The sequence below is a fragment of the Anolis carolinensis genome, chromosome 2 (assembly GCF_035594765.1).
Source record: "Anolis carolinensis isolate JA03-04 chromosome 2, rAnoCar3.1.pri, whole genome shotgun sequence".
Taxonomy (NCBI): Eukaryota; Metazoa; Chordata; class Lepidosauria; order Squamata; family Dactyloidae; genus Anolis; species Anolis carolinensis.
In genome coordinates this window covers 32,485,192-32,505,101 of record NC_085842.1, presented here as the reverse complement: position 1 = coordinate 32,505,101, position 19,910 = coordinate 32,485,192, and positions in this window count along the sequence as shown.

Here is a 19,910-nt window from a genome sequence, read left to right as displayed (position 1 = left end):
ACCCAAGTTTTCTTCTTCATCAGGCATCACAATGTCATGAGCAGGACTACAAGGCCCATGAGTCATCACACTATCCCCCTCCTCAAGCCCCCTCCCAAACTGGGACTCTCTCCCCGAGGCGCGAGGTCGTGGCTTGGCGGGATAGGTCTGATGGAAGCGACGGGTTAGATCAGGAGCATGGACTGTGGAGGCGTCTTCCCAAGAGCGTTCCTCAGGGCCAAAACCCACCCAGTCAATGAGATATTGCAGGCGGCGGCGGTGAAAGCGAGAATCCAAAATGTCCTGGACTTCGAACTCCTCCTCCCCATCCACCAAAACAGGAGTGGGAGCCGGCTGGTCTGCATCAGGGCGCACCCCATCCGCCGGAAGGAGCAGGGAGCGGTGGAACACTGGGTGAATGCGCATTGAACGCGGAAGTTGAAGTTTGAAAGTCACGGGGTTAAGTTGCGCCACCACTGGATAGGGGCCAATGAAACGGGCATCTAACTTCCGGCAAGGGCGATGGGAGGGCAAAAGGCGAGTGGACAGAAAAACCCGATCTCCTACCTTGATTTCGGGGCCCGGCTGGCGATGTTTGTCCGCGTGACGTTTATAGTCCTCCTTGGCTTGGTCCAGTTGCTGGAGCAAAAGTTGTTGCACCGCTGTGAGTTCCTGCAGCCAATCCTCTGCTGCGGGAACTTCTGAAGTTTCAATGACAGGGGGAAAGAAACGTGGATGGAAGCCGTAGTTTGCAAAGAACGGCGTTTCTTTTGTAGAAGCCTGGACTCCATTGTTATAGGCAAACTCCGACAGTGGTAACAGAGAAGCCCAATTGTCCTGTTGGTAGTTTACATAACAGCGAAGGTACTGTTCCAAGGTGGCATTAGTGCGCTCCGTTTGCCCATCTGTTTGGGGATGATGAGCTGAAGATAAACGAGAGTCTATGCCCAATAGTTTTTGTAGTGCCTTCCAGAAACGAGAGGTGAATTGGGACCCACGGTCTGTGACCAAACTCTTGGGCAGTCCATGCAATCTGAAAACATGTTGGAGGAATAGATCTGCAGTCTCTTTGGCCGTGGGAAGGCCTTCACAGGGAATGAAATGGGCTAACTTGGTGAAAAGGTCCACCACCACTAGGATCGTGGTAAATTCACAGGAAGGTGGTAAGTCAGTGATGAAATCCGCAGAAATTATTTCCCATGGGCGAGATGGGGTAGGAAGGGGATGCAGAAGCCCTGAGGGCTTCTCCCTTCTTGTCTTGGAGCGCTGGCATACTGGGCAGGTGTTGACATATTTTTCCACATCCTTGCGGATCTTGGGCCACCAGAAATCTCTTAGGATCAAATGCATGGTTTTAAATAGTCCGAAATGCCCTGCTGGCTTGCAGTCATGACACAGACGAAGTGCTTTTTCCCTGCCCGGTCCTGGTGGGATATAAACATGATTTCTATAGCAAAGCAGTCCATCCTTAAGCGAAAAGGGAAAATGCAGTCCTTGACGAAGTTGGTCCTGCGCCCAGGCATCTGCTTGCTGACTAGCCCTGATTTCTTGAGCACAGAGGGGCCCTGGAGTAGAGGGAATTGAATCAATGAGAGTGGATTTGGTGTTCCCCACTGTGAGCGTGGCAAAGTTCTCGGGTTGTAATAGTTGGGATTCAAAGGTCTCCTTGCGTCCTGCAGCGTATTCCGGTTTACGTGACAGGGCGTCTGCTTGCTTGGTTTGGGCTGGGGTTACATAATGAATCTGGAAGTTAAAACGTTCAAAGAATAAAGCCCAACGTTGTTGCCTCTGATTTAGCTTGCGGGCAGTCCTTAGATGTTCTAGATTCCGATGATCAGTATGGACTTCAATGGGAAATTTGGCCCCTTCTAGCCAATGTCTCCAAGTTTCAAAAGCTGCCTTTATGGCTAATAGTTCTTTTTCCCAAATGGTATAGTTTCTCTCTGGTGCGGTTAGTTGACGAGAATAAAAGGCACAAGGATGAAGGTGATCTCCCACCGGTTGTAGGAGCACAGCCCCAATTGCCACATCAGAGGCGTCCGCTTGCACAACAAAAGGGGTTTCAGGATCTGGATGCTGAAGGATTGGCTGGGACGTGAATAATTTCTTTAGTTGCTGGAACCCTTTCTCTGCTTGATCAGTCCAGCGAAAGGGCTGTTTCCCACGGATGCAGCTGGTGATTGGGTCAGACCAGCGGGCAAAATCTGGAATGAACTTGCGGTAATAGTTCGCGAACCCCAAGAATCGCTGTACCTCTTTCTTGTTGGTTGGCGCCCGCCATTCCAATACTGCTGAAACTTTTGCCGGGTCCATGGAGAGCCCTAGAGGCGAGATGCGGTACCCCAGGAAATCTACCTCTTGTAGATCAAAGGCGCATTTTTCCAGCTTGGCATAAAGCCCATGATCCCGCAATCGTTGTAACACCATTTTAACGTGGTTCTCATGTTCTGATTGTGATCTAGAAAACACCAAAAAATCGTCCAGGTAGATGATCAAGAACCGATCTAGATAGTCCTGAAAAATGTCATTGACAAAATGCTGGAACGTTGCGGGAGCTCCGCATAAACCATAATTCATAACTCGGGACTCGAATAATCCGAATTTAGTCTGAAAGGCGGTCTTCCACTCGTCCCCTTCTCTGATGCGAACTAGATTATAAGCCCCCCGTAGGTCCAGCTTGGTGTAGACCTTGGCTCCTCGAAGTCGGTCTAATAGATCCGAGATTAAGGGCAGGGGATAGCTGTTCCGCTTAGTGATATTGTTCAATGCTCTGTAGTCCACCACCAAGCGCAAGTCCCCGACTTCTTTTTTACAAACATCACTGGGGAGGCGGCTGGGGATTGAGAGGGTCTGATGAATCCCTTGCGAAGGTTTGTCTCTATGAATTCCCTGAGAGCTTCTTGCTCCGGTTCAGTCAGGGAGTAGAGATGCCCTCGCGGGATCGGGGCCCCCTCCACCAAGTCAATGGCACAGTCATAAGGTCTATGTGGGGGTAATTTCTCGGCTTCTTTTTCATTGAATACATCCCAATATTCGGAGTACTTCTTTGGCAAGGTGATAATGGGCTCGGTGTCTGTGGCATGGCAGACCTTGGCTACGAGGCAATGGTTTTGGCAGTACTTTGAGGCAAACTGCAGTTCTCTGTTGGACCAGGAGATGTTTGGGTCGTGAAGTGTCAGCCATGGAATCCCCAAAATCACAGGGAAATGGGGGACCTCAGTAACAAAGAAGGAAATCTCTTCCATATGTTCTCTTATCCACATCCTGGTGGGTTCCGACCACTGGCTTACGGGACCCGTCTTGAGAGGGCGGCCATCGATGGCTTGCACCACACGGGCATTCTTGAAGTCGTGATATTGTAATCCCAGAGAGTCGGCATACTCTCTATCAATGAAATTGTTGGTGGCTCCTGAGTCTATCATGGCGTGGATCATGACGGGTCCCTTTTTTGCTGACCATAAGGTGACCACTAGAAGGAACAGGACCCCGGTTGGCGGCTCTTGAATGGGTTTTTTGACCGGGTTGGCGAGCCTCTCTACGCCCGGTCGTTGGCTTCCCCCGCCGGCTGTGTGCTAGCCGCCTCAGACGCCTTCGTCTCCGTGGAGGACGCCGCCGCAAGACGGGCGGCGGGCTTCCCTTTGGCTGGGCACTCTCTGGCGAAGTGGCCCCCATTTCCGCAATACCAACAGAGGTTTAGGCGTTGGCGGCGGGCCTTCTCGGCGGCATCTAATCTGGGGCGCACATTGCCCAACTGCATCGGCACCTCCTCGCTCCCTCTGGGGTATGGGGATGGTGGTGGGGGTCTCCACACTGGATGCGGCTGAACGCTGGCGGGAGCGGGGGGTTTTGCCCCAGCTCTACCGCTCTGGCCTCGTACCCACTGTTTCCTGTTGGCAATCATGACTTCAGCCCGTAAACATTGATCAATGAGTGCTTCAAGAGTGTGGGGAGGATCCACCTTGGAGATTTCCTCCAGCATTTCAATGTTGAGACCCTCCCGAAATTGTCCTCTGAGGGCTACATCGTTCCAGCCGGTGTTGTGGGCCAGCACTCGGAACTCGGCTATGTACTGAGACATGGGTCTGTCTCCTTGAAAGAGGCGACGGAGTTTGTGGCCGGCTGCCTCCAAATTGTCCTCGATTCCCCAGGTCTCCTTAAGGTGGTCCAAGAAGTGTTGCGCTGATCTTAGGTGTGGAGAGGCTTGGTCGAACAGTGCCGTCGCCCAGTTGGCCGCTGGCCCGTCTAGAAGACTGTAAACCCACGCCACCTTGATGTCTTCTTGGGGAAACTCGGCGGCACGGGCCTCTAGGTAAGCCTGGCACTGGCGGCGGAAAACTTGGACCTTGGAGGCGTCTCCAGAAAACTTAGTTGGCAACGCCATGGCCGGGAGGCGGATTCCGCGCTCCCTCAACCCTTTTATTTCTCCATCCTGCGCGTTGAGTCTGTCACGGATGCGGTCCACTTCGTCCTTGCTGATGGTGTAGCTAAGTGGCTGTCCACCCGGCACGGCTCCGGTAGACATTCTGGCCTTGGTTAATTGGTGCTTATGGTGGCGGAGTCAAACTGTCAGAACCCAGGCTGCAAGGCACCAATAACCATACACAGAGGCCAGAATCTATCTACTATCTTTATTGAAGGAGTATATAAAGTTAGTAAAAACAAATGTAAAAGTTAGTCCAGAAGCAGACCTTTCAGGAAAGGTCAAAATTAGTCCAAGAAAACAATGTCCAATATGAAATATTAAAGTCCAAAGTTGTAATCCAATAACCGAAACACTCACTTTGCCAGGCAAAGTGAGGGGAGATGACAAGGTCCTTTAGTCCATGAACTTGAGCAAGGCTAGGAATTAACTTGATACTTGAAAACAAGGCTTGAATCGTGGCACAAGGTAACGAGGAACAAGAACAAGGTCCGTGAAATTACTTGGTAAAGTCCGTGAAACAAGGCAAGGTTTAGTCCTGGAAGGCGAGGCAAGGTCCGTAGGTAAACAAGGCTGGGAAACAGGAGCGAAGGCTTGAGAACAAGGACAAGGCTTGAACAGGAACGAGGCTTGGAACGGAGCGCGCTGTCCAGACACAACTCGCTCCGGAGGCTGATGAATTGACTCCGCGAAGTTACTTCGCGGGTAAAACACCTATATAGAGTCTAACTTTCCCGCCGAGAGCAGTTCTCTGGGAACCAGAAACGAAAGCTAATCTCTGAGACCAGATGTTTGACTCCTTAAAGATTCTCATGGAAAGCAGACTTAATTGGCTAAATTCTTAGCAGCTATTCTAGCACTCCTGCGCGAGGCCGCTTCCAAACCTCTCTGTTGTTTACAAAACTCATGGCGAGAAAATACAGGAGAAGTAGATTCAGGGTTTGTTTGACATACTTCTGGAACACAACCCTCTTGCAGGTGCAAGGTTCCCAGATCTGGCTGGGAAGAATCTGTCTGGGAAGAATCCAGTTCTGGCTGGGAAGGTAAAAAACCCAAGTTTTCTTCTTCATCAGGCATCACAATGTCATGAGCAGGACTACAAGGCCCATGAGTCATCACAAGTACCCTGAATCAGATCTAGAGAGAGAAAGGGACTGCCAGAGAAATTTGGGTGTGAAATGAGGTCAAATTGTTGGTCGGAGGGCCCTCCTTGCAGCCGTTTCTCTCCCCAACCTGTTCCAGAATATCTGGACCAAGGTCGCCGCTTGGAATTTTAGCCTAGAAATTGATCTTTGGAACTTCCAAGCAAGTCCCTTCGTGGTAAAGCCAAATTATGTTATCGACCGCGTTTCTGGGGGATCGGGCCCCTTAAGGAGAGAGCCGACCCGGTCCTGAGGGAACGGACCTTGGCGAAGCCAAAAGAAGAATATAAGCCGCAATACAACCTGAAGCCTGAAATGAAGAAGGTCCGCCAAGTTGAAGGAAAATCCGCCAAGGAGTTTTTATTGAGCAATTCAGCTGAAAAGGACGCTAATAGCGATCATTCAATCTACTAGCGTAACATATGTTTCAAATAAAGTCATATTTATACAATGTTTCGGTCTGACAGCCCTTTGAATTTCCCGCCCCGCTTCCCTGCCCATCTGATCGCGGATAGGCTGAGAGGTTGAACGAGGCGGGCTTTCGTTTCCCGCCTTGCCCTGCTGGCCCAATGGGGAGCCGTTTTTTGTCCCCCCTCGGGCCAATCAGAGAGGAGGAGGCGGGAGCTATAGAAACAATGAGGTGACCGGACAGGAAACATCGGATTAATTCTGGCCCAGCCGATTTCTAAAGGAATTAATGGCACCCATCAAGGGTGTCCGGGGTCCTGTCACGTTCACAGATTTTAGATATGCCTTGGGGTGTCAGACGGGAAGTGGTGATGGGTGGTGATGAGCCGTCATTGACGGCCCCACAGGGTGCCTTCCAGCGGCGTCCTGGCCTGGGATATGACAATGTTTGCCTTGGGGGCGGGTCACCTTTAGGAATTTGGTGACTCTAAACCCTATATTGTCCATGCGATCGGAATGAGATTGGATTAAACTGTGGCAGATTATCCTTTTGTTTTTGGGAAGGGAGGTCTGGGTCATAGGACTAGAGTTCATGTTAGGGTCATAATATTTCCCATTTGATTTCACGATTTGACAATTATATGGGATAGAATGAAAATTAAAATAAAGTTGGAACATAAACCCAGCTGGGAAAAACACATATTTTCCGGGGATCCCAAAGAGTATAAATACATATTAGCCGATAGGTAGATTCCAAGGAAATAAAGGAGAATCCATAAAGGTGAGTGACATTGCATAAAGGGGAATCATGAATGATATAAACAATAGAAAACATTTGATAAAAACGAAGTTTACAACATCTGGGGAACCCAATATAGAAGTGGAGTTCTAACAGTATGATTTCACAATTCATGAGGTTAGCCCAACGATTAGAAGTTCATACAGCAGTGAGTCATGAGAGTGTCCAAGTACATAGAATATGAAAGTTCACAAATACATGAGGAAAAAGAGTTCATCTGTGATGGGAGGAATTCGTAGAGATGGCATGGGGGGGGGGCACATGTGGGTTGTAGTCTTTGGAAGTATGGGATTTCATAAGTCCAGGGGTTGGTCTGGGGAAGAATGTTCTTCTCCTTCATAAAATCACGAAGGTATGAATGAAAACGTGGAGGGCACCCGTCCGGGCACCCCCCGGCAGCGGTAGAGGATGAGGGTCCTTGGAGAACTATGTCTCCCCCGCGAGAGAGCGATTCCCCCATCCCCAGTACACAGAAAGGGGCTAGGGATCTCTTAATCCCATTCCGCGGGCTGCGGGGAGAGAAAAGTCCGGGATAAGGCAGTAACTTGGCTTGAAAGGAGCCGTCGGTCCCGTTTGACAGTCAGCTGTTGAGGTGCCGAAAACTGGACCGATTCCGGTTCTGCTGGTTGTCTTCGAGTCAGGAGCCTTAGAAAGGGTTAGGACTAAAAGAGGAGCGTTCTAGGGGTAATTTTGATAGAGATATGAGCCAATTTGTATCGTCCGCCATGTTAATCTATGGCGGAGAAACCTCAACCGGAGTTTAAAAGGACGGGAGGGAGAGAAACTGCATGCAAAGGAAGGAGTCAGAGGGAGATACAAAATAACCAGATAGAGAGTGTTATTGTTAAAATAAATGCTACTTTTATTGGGGGATTTTGTTACATAGTTCAGGGAAGGGGAAAATGAAGAAAAAAAGTCTTTTAATAATAGTCTGCTGCGGTCCCGCTTCGTTCCTTTGGAGAGTAATCTACGGAACTCTCTGCTGCGTTTTCAAATCAATTTGAAAGCCGGGGCGACGGTTATCAGCTGTGGTGTGCAAGTGTGTTGCGTGAACATAATGAGAAAAATCTTGGAAAGTTATGATATTATCTTACAAATCAAATCTTTTGAAAATATAGATGAAAGGTGTTTGTGAGATATGTTGTGTCCCCATACATTTCATTATTACCATTTATGGACCTTTCTGCCTCAGAGTGTAGTGGAGGCTCCTTCTTTGGAGGCTTTTAAATACAGGCCGGATGGCCATCTGTCAGGGGTACTTTGAATGTGCTTTTCTTGCATGACAAGGGGTTGGACTAAAATTCATCCTTTGGGCCCTCAGGTATTTTGGACTTCAGCTCCCACAATTCCTAACAGCAGGTAAGCTGGCTGGGATTTCTGGGGGTTGAAGTCTAAAACAACTCAAGGGCGAAAGGTTGGGAACCAGTGAACTAGATGGTCCAACTCTGTGATTCTATATATGTGTCCAAATCTCTTATAAATGGTTAGTTTAACCTCAGTTTTGCTAGTAAAACTGAATTACTGTGTTGTGAAATGATACATGTCTAAAACGTATGTCATCAGTGTCACGACCCAGGCTGCAGAGCACCAATAACCATACACAGAGGCCAGAATCTATCTAATATCTTTATTGTAGGAATATATAAGGTTAATAAAAACAAGTGTAGAAAATAGTCCAGAATTAGACCTTTCAGGAAAGGTCAGAATTAGTCCAAAAAAGCAATGTCCAATAAGAAATATTAAGGTCCAAAGTTGTAATCCAATAACCGAAACACTCACTTTGCCAAGCAAAGTGAGGGGAGATGACAAGGTCCTTTAGTCCATGAAACTTGAGCGAGGCTAGGAAATAACTTGATACTTGAAACAAGGCTTGAACGTGGAACAAGGTAACTAAGAACAAGAACAAGGTCCGTGGAATAACTTGATAAATCCGTGGAACAAGGCAAGGATTGATCCTGGGAAACAAGGCAAAGTCCGTAGATAAACAAGGCTGGGAAGCAAGGCGAAGGCTGGATAGCAAGGCAAGGCTTGAGCAGGAGCGAGGCTTGAATCGGAGCGCGCTGTCCAGACACAACTCGCTCCGAAGGCTGACGAATTGACTCCGCGAAGTTACTACGCGGGTAAAACACCTAAATAGAGTCTAGCTTTCCCGCCGAAGCAGTTCTCTGGGAATCAGAACCGAAAGCTAACTCTGAGACCAGATGTGAGACTCCCCAAAGATTCTCACGAGAAGCAGTCTTAATTGGCCACATTCTTAGCTGCAATCCTCGCACTCCTGCGCGAAGCTGAATCCAAACTTCTCTGTTGTTTACAAAACTCCCGGCGCAAGAATACGGGAGAAGTAGGCTCTGGGCTTGTTTGACATACTTCTGGGAGACAACTTTCTTGCAGGTGCAAGGTTCCCAGATCTGCCTGGGAAAGATCTGGCTGAGAGGAATCCAGTTCAGACTGGGAAGGTAAAAAACCCAAGTTTTCATCTTCATCAGGAATTACAATGTCCTGAGCAGGACTACAAGGCCCATGGGTCATCACACTATCCCCCTCCTCAAGGCCCCTCCCAAACTGGGGCCCTCTCCCCGAGGCGCGAGGTCGTGGTTTGGTGGGATAGGTCTGATGAAAGCGACGGGTTAGATCAGGAGCATGGACTGTGGAGGCGTCTTCCCAAGAGCGTTCCTCAGGGCCAAAACCCACCCAGTCAATGAGATATTGTAGGCGGCGGCGGTGAAAGCGAGAATCCAAAATGTCCTCAACCTCGAACTCCTCCTCCCCATTCATCAAAACAGGAGGGGGGGCCGGTTGGTCTGTATCAGGTCGCACACCATCCGCCGGAAGGAGCAGGGAACGGTGAAACACGGGGTGAATGCGCATTGAACGCGGAAGTTGGAGTTTGAAAGTCACGGGGTTTAATTGCGCCACCACTGGATAGGGACCAATGAAACGGGCATCTAACTTCCGGCAAGGGCGGTGGGAGGGCAGAAAGCGAGTGGACAGGAAAACCCGATCTCCTACCTTGATTTCGGGGCCCGGCTGGCGATGTTTGTCAGCGTGGCGTTTATAGTCCTCCTTGGCTTGGTCCAGTTGCTGGAGCAAAAGTTGTTGCACCGCTGTGAGTTCCTGCAGCCAATCCTCTGCTGCGGGAACCTCTGAAGTTTCAATGACAGGGGGGAAGAAACGTGGATGGAAGCCGTAGTTTGCAAAGAACGGCGTTTCTTTTGTAGAAGCTTGAACTCCATTGTTGTAGGCAAACTCAGACAGTGGTAACAGAGAAGCCCAATTGTCCTGTTGATAGTTTACATAACAGCGAAGATACTGCTCCAAAGTGGCATTGGTGCGCTCCGTTTGCCCATCTGTTTGGGGATGATGAGCTGAAGATAAGCGAGAGTCTATGCCCAATAGTTTTTGTAGTGCCTTCCAAAAACGAGAGGTGAATTGAGATCCACGGTCTGTGACTAAACTCTTGGGCAATCCATGTAGTCTGAAAACATGTTGAAGAAATAGATCCGCAGTTTCCTTGGCCGTGGGGAGGCCTTCGCAGGGAATGAAATGGGCTAACTTGGTGAATAGGTCCACCACCACTAAGATCGTGGTGAATCCACAGGAAGGTGGTAGGTCAGTGATGAAATCCGCGGAAATTATTTCCCATGGGCGAGATGGGGTAGGAAGGGGGTGTAAAAGCCCTGAGGGCTTCTCCCTTCGTATCTTGGAGCGCTGGCATACTGGGCAGGTGTTGACATATTTTTCCACATCCTTGCGGATCTTGGGCCACCAAAAATCCCTTAGGATCAAATGCATAGTTTTAAATAGTCCGAAGTGTCCTGCTGGTTTGCAGTCATGACACAGACGAAGCGCTTTTTCCCTGCCCGGTCCGGGTGGGATATAAACATGATTTCTATAGCAGAGCAGCCCATCTTTAAGCGAAAAGGGGAAATGCAGACCTTGGCGAAGTTGGTCCTGCGCCCAGGCATCTGCTTGCTGACTAGCCCTGATTTCTTGAGCACAGATGGGTCCTGGAGTAGGGGAAGTTGAACCAATGGGAATGGATTTGGTGTTCCCCACCGTGAGCGTGGCAAAGTTCTCAGGTTGTAGCAGTTGGGATTCAAAGGTCTCCTTGCGTCCTGCAGCGTATTCCGGTTTACGTGACAGGGCGTCTGCTTGCTTGGTTTGGGCTGGGGTCACATAATGGATCTGAAAGTTGAAACGTTCAAAGAATAAAGCCCAACGTTGCTGCCTCTGATTTAGTTTGCGGGCAGTTCTTAGATGTTCTAGATTACGATGATCAGTGTGGACTTCAATGGGAAATTTGGCCCCTTCTAGCCAATGTCTCCAAGTTTCAAAGGCTGCCTTTATGGCCAGTAGTTCTTTTTCCCAAATGGTGTAATTCCTCTCTGGTGTGGTTAGTTGACGAGAATAAAAGGCACAGGGGTGGAGGTGATCTCCCACCGGTTGTAAGAGTACAGCCCCAATTGCCACATCAGAGGCGTCCGCTTGCACCACAAAAGGGGTTCCAGGATTTGGGTGCTGTAGAATTGGCTGGGAGGTGAATAGTTTCTTTAGTTGCTGGAACCCTTTCTCTGCTTGATCAGTCCAGCGGAAAGGCTGCTTTCCACGGATGCAGCTAGTGATGGGGTCGGACCAGCGGGCAAAATCTGGAATGAACTTGCGGTAGTAGTTCGCGAACCCCAAGAAACGCTGCACCTCTTTCTTGTTAGTTGGCGCCCGCCATTCCAATACTGCTGAAACTTTGGCTGGATCCATGGAAAGCCCTAGAGGCGAGATGCGGTAACCAAGGAAATCTACCTCTTGTAGATCAAAAGCGCATTTTTCCAGCTTGGCATAAAGTCCATGATCCCGCAATCGTTGTAACACCATTTTGACGTGGTTCTCATGTTCTGATTGTGATCTGGAAAACACCAAAAAATCGTCCAGGTAGATTATCAAGAACCTGTCTAGATAGTCCTGAAAAATGTCATTGACAAAATGCTGGAACGTTGCGGGGGCTCCGCATAAACCGAAATTCATAACTCGGGACTCAAATAATCCGAATTTGGTCTGGAAGGCGGTCTTCCACTCGTCCCCTTCCCTGATGCGAACTAAGTTGTAAGCCCCCCGAAGATCCAGCTTGGTGTAAACCTTGGCTCCTCGAAGCCGATCCAGTAGATCCGAGATTAAGGGCAGGGGATAGCTGTTCCGCTTGGTGATATTGTTCAATGCTCTGTAGTCCACCACCAAGCGTAGTTCCCCTGACTTCTTCTTCACAAACATCACTGGGGAGGCGGCTGGGGATTGAGAGGGTCTGATGAATCCCTTGCGAAGGTTTGTCTCTAGGAATTCCCTGAGAGCTTCTTGCTCTGGTTCAGTCAGGGAGTAGAGATGCCCTCGCGGGATCGGGGCCCCCTCCACCAAGTCAATGGCACAGTCATAAGGTCTATGTGGGGGTAATTTTTCGGCTTCTTTCTCATTGAATACATCCCAATACTCGGAGTACTTCTTCTGATGATGGGCTCGGTGTTTGTGGCATGGCATACCTTGGCTACGAGGCAATGGTTTTGGCAGTACGGTGAAGCAAACTGCAGTTCTCTGTTGGACCAGGAAATGTTAGGGTCGTGGAGAGTCAGCCATGGAATTCCCAAAATCACAGGGAAATGGGGGACCTCGGTAACAAAGAAGGAAATCTCTTCCATATGTTCCCTTATCCACATCCTGGTGGGTTCCGACCACTGACTTACGGGGCCCGTCTTGAGGGGACGGCCGTCTATGGCTTGCACCACACGGGCATTCTTGAAATCATGATATTGTAATCCCAGAGAGTCGGCATACTCTCTATCGATGAAATTGTTGGTAGCTCCAGAGTCTATCATGGCGTGGATCATGACGGGTCCCCTTTTTGCTGACCATAATGTGACCACGAGAAGGAACAGGACCCCGGTTGGCGGCTCTTGGATGGATTTTTTGACCGGGTTGGCGAGCCTCTCTACACCCGGTCGTTGGCTTCCCCCGCCGGCTGTGTGCCAGTCGGCTCAGACGCCTTCGTCTCCGTGGAGGACGCCGCCGCAAGACGGGCGGCAGGCTTCCCTTTGGCTGGGCACTCTCTGGCGAAGTGGCCCCCGTTCCCGCAGTACCAGCAGAGGTTTAAGCGTTGACGACGGGCCTTCTCGGCGGCATCTAGTCTGGGACGCACATTGCCCAACTGCATCGGCACCTCCTCGCCTCCTCTGGGGTATGGGGTTGGCGGTGGGGGTCTCCACACCGGACGTGGCTGAACGCTGGCGGGAGCGGGGGGTTTTGCCCCGGCTCTACTGCCCTGGCCTCGAACCCACTGTTTCCTGTTGGCAATCATGACTTCAGCCCGTAAACATTGATCAATGAGTGCCTCGAGGGTCTGGGGAGGATCCACCTTGGAGATTTCTTCCAGCATTTCAATGTTGAGACCCTCCCGGAATTGTCCCCTGAGGGCTACATCGTTCCAGCCGGTGTTGTGGGCCAGCACTCGGAACTCGGCTATATACTGAGACATAGGTCTGTCTCCTTGGAAAAGGCGACGGAGTTTGTGACCGGCTGCCTCCAAATTGTCCTCGATTCCCCAAGTCTCCTTGAGGTGGTCCAAGAAGTGTTGCGCTGATCTTAGGTGTGGAGAGGCTTGGTCGAACAGTGCCGTCGCCCAGCTGGCCGCTGGCCCGTCTAGAAGACTGTAAACCCATGCCACTTTGATGTCTTCTTGGGGAAACTCGGCAGCACGGGCCTCCAGATAAGCTTGACATTGGCGACGGAAGACATGAACCTTAGAAGCTTCTCCAGTAAACTTGGTTGGCAACGCCATGGCCGGAAGACGAACTCCGCGTTCCTTCAAACCCCTTATTTCTCCATCCTGTGCATTGAGCTTATCACGGATTCGGTCCACCTCTTCCTTGTCGATGGTGTAGGTAATCGGCTGGCCGCTCGGCCCAGGTACGACTCCGGTAGACATTCTGGCCGAGGTTAGTTGGTGCTTAGGGTGGCGGAGTCAAACTGTCACGACCCAGGCTGCAGAGCACCAATAACCATACACAGAGGCCAGAATCTATCTAATATCTTTATTGTAGGAATATATAAGGTTAATAAAAACAAGTGTAGAAAATAGTCCAGAATTAGACCTTTCAGGAAAGGTCAGAATTAGTCCAAAAAAGCAATGTCCAATAAGAAATATTAAGGTCCAAAGTTGTAATCCAATAACCGAAACACTCACTTTGCCAAGCAAAGTGAGGGGAGATGACAAGGTCCTTTAGTCCATGAAACTTGAGCGAGGCTAGGAAATAACTTGATACTTGAAACAAGGCTTGAACGTGGAACAAGGTAACTAAGAACAAGAACAAGGTCCGTGGAATAACTTGATAAATCCGTGGAACAAGGCAAGGATTGATCCTGGGAAACAAGGCAAAGTCCGTAGATAAACAAGGCTGGGAAGCAAGGCGAAGGCTGGATAGCAAGGCAAGGCTTGAGCAGGAGCGAGGCTTGAATCGGAGCGCGCTGTCCAGACACAACTCGCTCCGAAGGCTGACGAATTGACTCCGCGAAGTTACTACGCGGGTAAAACACCTAAATAGAGTCTAGCTTTCCCGCCGAAGCAGTTCTCTGGGAATCAGAACCGAAAGCTAACTCTGAGACCAGATGTGAGACTCCCCAAAGATTCTCACGAGAAGCAGTCTTAATTGGCCACATTCTTAGCTGCAATCCTCGCACTCCTGCGCGAAGCTGAATCCAAACTTCTCTGTTGTTTACAAAACTCCCGGCGCAAGAATACGGGAGAAGTAGGCTCTGGGCTTGTTTGACATACTTCTGGGAGACAACTTTCTTGCAGGTGCAAGGTTCCCAGATCTGCCTGGGAAAGATCTGGCTGAGAGGAATCCAGTTCAGACTGGGAAGGTAAAAAACCCAAGTTTTCATCTTCATCAGGAATTACAATGTCCTGAGCAGGACTACAAGGCCCATGGGTCATCACAATCAGCTTGAAATGGTTGGAAATCTAAGTCATGGAACACCATGAGAATGCTGTGCAATACAACTCCCACTTTCACAGGGGATATGTTCCCAGACTTTATGTGAATACACTAAACTGCAGATAGCAATGAACTTTATTGAAATGAAGGGTTGCTGGCCCAACAATACCATAGACTAGTGCTGGAAGACCTAGAAAATGCTTCAAGGTGACATATGACATGTTTTGTCTGACAGGGATAAATGAAATAAATGGTCCTGCAGATACAGTGGTCTGTATATGTGTATTCCTTTCCTATCCTCCAGTGGCACATTGGGTTAAACCGCTGAGCTGCTGAACTTTCTGATCAAAAGGTCAGCGGTTTGAATTTGGGGAGCAGAATGAGCTCCCGCTGTTAGCCCCAGCTTCTCCCAACCTAGATAAAGGTAAAGCTTTCCCCTGACATTAAGTCCAGTCGTATCCGACTCTGGGGGATGGTGCTCATCTCCATTTCTAAGCCGAAGAGCCAGCGTTGTCCATAGACACCTCCAAGGTCATGTGGCCATAGGCATGGCTGCATGGAATGCCGTTACCTTCCCGCCGGAGTGGTACCTATTGATCTACTAACATTTGCATGTTTTTGAACTGCTAGGTTGGCAGAGGCTGGAGCTAATAGTGGGTGCTCACTCTGCTCCCCGGATTTGAACCTGGGACCTTTCAGTCTGCAAGTTCAGCAGCTCAGCGCTTTAACACACTGTTCAAAAACATGCAAATGTGTGTAGATCCATAGGTACCGCTCTGGTGGGAAGGCAACGGCACTCCATGCAGACATGCTGGCCACATGACCTTGGAGGCGTCTACAGACAACACCGGCTCCTTGGCTTAGAAATTAATATGAGAACTACCCCACAGAGTCAGACATGACTAGACTTAATGTCAAGGGGAAACCTTTACCTTTACCTATCCTATCCTATTCTTATAGACCAGGGGTCCTCAAACTTTTTAAGTGGAGGGCCGGTTCATGGTCCTCAGACTGTTGAGGGGCCAAATTATCATTTGAAGAAAAAAAAAACCGAATGAATTCCTATGCACACTGCACGTGTCTTATTTGGAGTGCAAAAACAACAACGAAAGAACAATACAATATATTTTTAACGATTAACCAACATAAACCTATCAGGATTTCAATGGGAATTGTGGGCCTTCTTCTGGCCAATGAGATAGTCAAGTTAATTAGGATTGTTGTTGTTGTGTGCCTTCAAGTTATTTCAGACTTTGGGCAAGCTTAAGTCTAAAACTGAGGATGGGGGCCAGGTAAATGACCTTGGAGGACCGCATCCGGCCCCTGGGCCTTAGTTTGGGGACCCCTGTTATAGACACTGAGAACTGGGAAGTCCTGGCCCTTGAGCGCTGTAATTGGAAGACAGCTGTGACCAGCAGTGCTGTGGAGTTCGAAGAGGCACGAACGGAGGGCTTAAGGGAGAAACATGCCAAGAGGAAGGCCCGTCAAGCCAACCCTGACAGGGACCGCCTTCCACCTGGAAACCGATGTCCTCACTGCGGGAGAACATGCAAATCAAGAATAGGTCTCTTCAGCTATCTACGGACACATCCCCAAGGTGGATGACAATCATCCTCAAACTACAAGGGATCGCCTAAGTAAGTATTCTTATATAACAGAATGTAAGTCACAGAAAACCTTTTTGGGTTATAGCTTTCACAATGTGGAAGTTGTAGTGAAAAAACCTTTTCCAAAGCAAAATCATTTCACCATTGAAATGACAGAATGCACAAAGGGAGCTCATGTGCTGTTTCCTATCCATATGAAGGAATTTTGACACAACCCATGTGCCAGGGTATTAACCAATGCCCCTTTTGCCCTGTTCCAAGACTGCTGGGCTAGCCTACCAAGGAGGGCTGCTCAGCATGAGTGGATGCACTCCATGTTGCTTCTCCAACAGGGCTCTTGCCACGGCCGCTCCAAGGGCAGCCTGTCCGTGTCCCTCCATCTGTTTCCTTGTCCCTGCCTGCGGTGTGGGATCAGAGGCGATGGCTGTTTGTTGATCAAAGCACTCCTGGAGCGAGATGCTGAATCAGTGGCTCAGCGGGAGTTGGCAGGGCTGGTGCTTTAACCCTTGCTTTGCCCAGAGCCTGCTGTGCGCAGCTTTCGCAGCAACGTATGTCTACAAAAGAAAGGGATATTAAGAGAAAACTGAAGTTTGAAAAAGTCTCTTTATTGGAACATATCTCCCAGAAAACTCTGGGAGTTGGAATCCAAAGAAAGATGATTTTCCCAAGCTCGGAGGGAAATGCATGCTGCAATTCCACCCTAGCTCCATGTCCTCGGACTTCCTTCTTAGATGGTTCCCTGCAGAGATTCTCTTTACTGTAGGGCAAGATCATCTTATTCAGGCTGAGACTCACTTCTGGTGCTGGCTGTTCTGGAATCTGCTTTCCACAGCAGATAGCGGGATCCCCAGGTTCAAAATATGTAGGTGCAAGCCAGCAGAACATTATTCCTAGGCACATCCGTAACGGTTTGGTTCCTGCCTATCTTTGCGATCGCATCTTCTGCTATGAACCTGTGTGAACTTTAAGATCTGCTGAGGAAGCCCTTCTCTCGCTCCCACCTCCATCACAAGCCCGGTTAGTGGGGACGATGGAGAGGGCCTTCTCAGTGGTGGCCCCGTAGCTCTGGAACTCCCTCTCCAGAGAGACTAGATTAGCACCCACCCTGGTCACCACCTGGAAAGACCTGAAAACTTGGTTGTTCCAATGTGTCTTTGACTAATTGGTTTAACAGCTTGACTTGACCTTTCTGGCCTTACTTAATATCTAGCCTTTGCACTTTATTACCAGCCCTGTCCCTGTAGTATATTGCACAAGCCCTGGCCCGCCCTTTTAGCTCTGATCATGCCTACAGTGCTTGGCTCCTGGTTATTAGCTGTTGCTGAGTTCATGTTTTTATGATGTTTTTATGTGGTTAATGCCTTGTAATGCAAATGGATTTTATGTTGATGCATTTTAATTTTTGTTCCACTGGGCTTGTTCCCCATGTAAGCTGCCCCGAGTCCCTTCAATTTGAAACAAAAGTGGATTCTAACTGGGTCTCCCCCCTCCCCCCTGTTTTCTGGCAATGTCTGTGGTTCTTCAGGTTAAAATAATGTTTGCTGGACTCACAGCAATGGTCCACTCTTTCTTGCACAAACCGTATGTCATTGGATGTGCAAGATAATATTTTATGCATCTGACAAAATGGATTGTAATCTAAGAAAGTTCACACTCTAATCCATCTGCTAGTCTTAAGACAACATTCTGCATTGTTGTGTAATAATAATGTGGCATTGAGACAAAACTTTTCAGAATAGAACAGCCCTACTGTTTGATAGGAGGAGCATCCGGTGGGGCAATGGATTAAACCCTTGCCCCAGCAGGACTGCTGACCGAAAAGTCAGTGGTTTAAACCTGGGAAGCGGGGCGAGCTTCCATCTGTCAGCTCCAGCTTCCCATGTGGCGACATGAGAAAAGCTTCCCATAGGATAGTAAAACATCTGGGCGCGCCCTGGGCAATGTCTTTGCAGATGGCCAATTCTCTGGCATCAGAAGTGACTAACAGTTTCTCAAGTCACTCCTGACACACAGAAAAAAAATGTTTGGCAGAGAAGTAGCCACCGCAAGCAGCAAAGTTTGCTTTTTGGAAAACTGTTAGTTATTTACTTTGCTGTTGTATTTGTAATTTCTGGGTACAAGAAAGAACATTTGTTGGGTTTTTTGCCTGCTGTGCCAGAATGACTTAATTGGTTCTGAGCACTGAGTACCTTGCTTTGGGCAATGTTTTTTGCTCTGCCTCAGAGAGCAAAATGTCTTCAGTCAACCCAGTTTTAAAGTGCTTGTGGAACTTCATAGCTATTATCGTATTTATTTTACATTTTTATGACCTGCACATCCACCAAGAAGTTCAAGGCAATGTGCACAGTTTTCTTCTCCATTTTGAGCCTCATAATAACCCTATATTGGTGGGTCAGGTGGAGTGGTTGTGTCTGCTCCCAAATCACCCATGAGTATTGTGGCCAAGTGGTGATTTTAATCCAGGTCTTAGGGTGTATCTGCTCTGTAGAATTAATTCAGTTTGACACCACTTTAACTGCCATGGCTCAATGCTATGGAATCATACGTTTTGCAGTTTTACAAGGTCTTTCGCTTTCTCTGCCAAAGACTGCTAGTGCCTCACCAAACTACAACTCCCAGGATTCTATAGCACTGAACCATGCCAGTTAAAGATGTGTCAGACTGCATTAACTCTGTGTAAATCAATGGTTTTCAACCTTCCTAATGATGTGACCCCTTAAAACAGTTCCTTATGTTGTGGTGACCCCCAACCATAAAATTATTTCTATTGCTATTTCATAGCTGTAATTTTGCCGCTGTTATGAATTGTTATCAAAAAATTTGATATGCAGGATGTATTTTCATTCATTTTATTCATTTTGTCATAGTTATAGTTATAGTTGCTGGGATTTATAGTTCACCTACAATCAAAGAGCATTCTGAACTCCATCAACGATGGAATTGAACCAAACTTGGCACACAGAACTGCCATGACCAACAGAAAATAGTGGAAGGCTTTGGTGTGCATTGACCTTGATTTTTTGAGTTGTAGTTCACCTACATCCAGAGAGCACTGTGGACCCCAAACAATGATTGATCTGGACCAAACTTGGCATGAATACACAATAAGCCCAAATGTGAACACTGGTGGAGTTTGGGGAAAATAGACCTTGACATCTGGGAGTTGTAGTTGCTGGGAATTATAGTTCACCTATAGTCAAAGAGTCCCTTGAACCCCACCAATGATAGAATTGGGCCAAACATCCCATACAGAACCCCCATGACCAACAGAAAATACTGGAGGGATTTGGGTTCCTAAGGCCATCAGAAATATGTGTTTTCTGATGGTCTTTGGCAACGTCTCTAAAAACCCCTCCCCACGACCCCCCCCAGGGGTCCCAACCCCCAGGTTGAGAAACGCTGGTGTAAATGAACCTTGAGTCCAACATTCCCACCACTGCTGTCATCCTTATAATAATCCTACCAGGGAAATCAAAATGTCAGAAAAGAAGCTGAGTTTGAGAGAAACTGACCTCCATTTTAGCAACATGATATATATACAGTAGAGTCTCACTTATTCAAGACTCGCTTATCCAACATTCT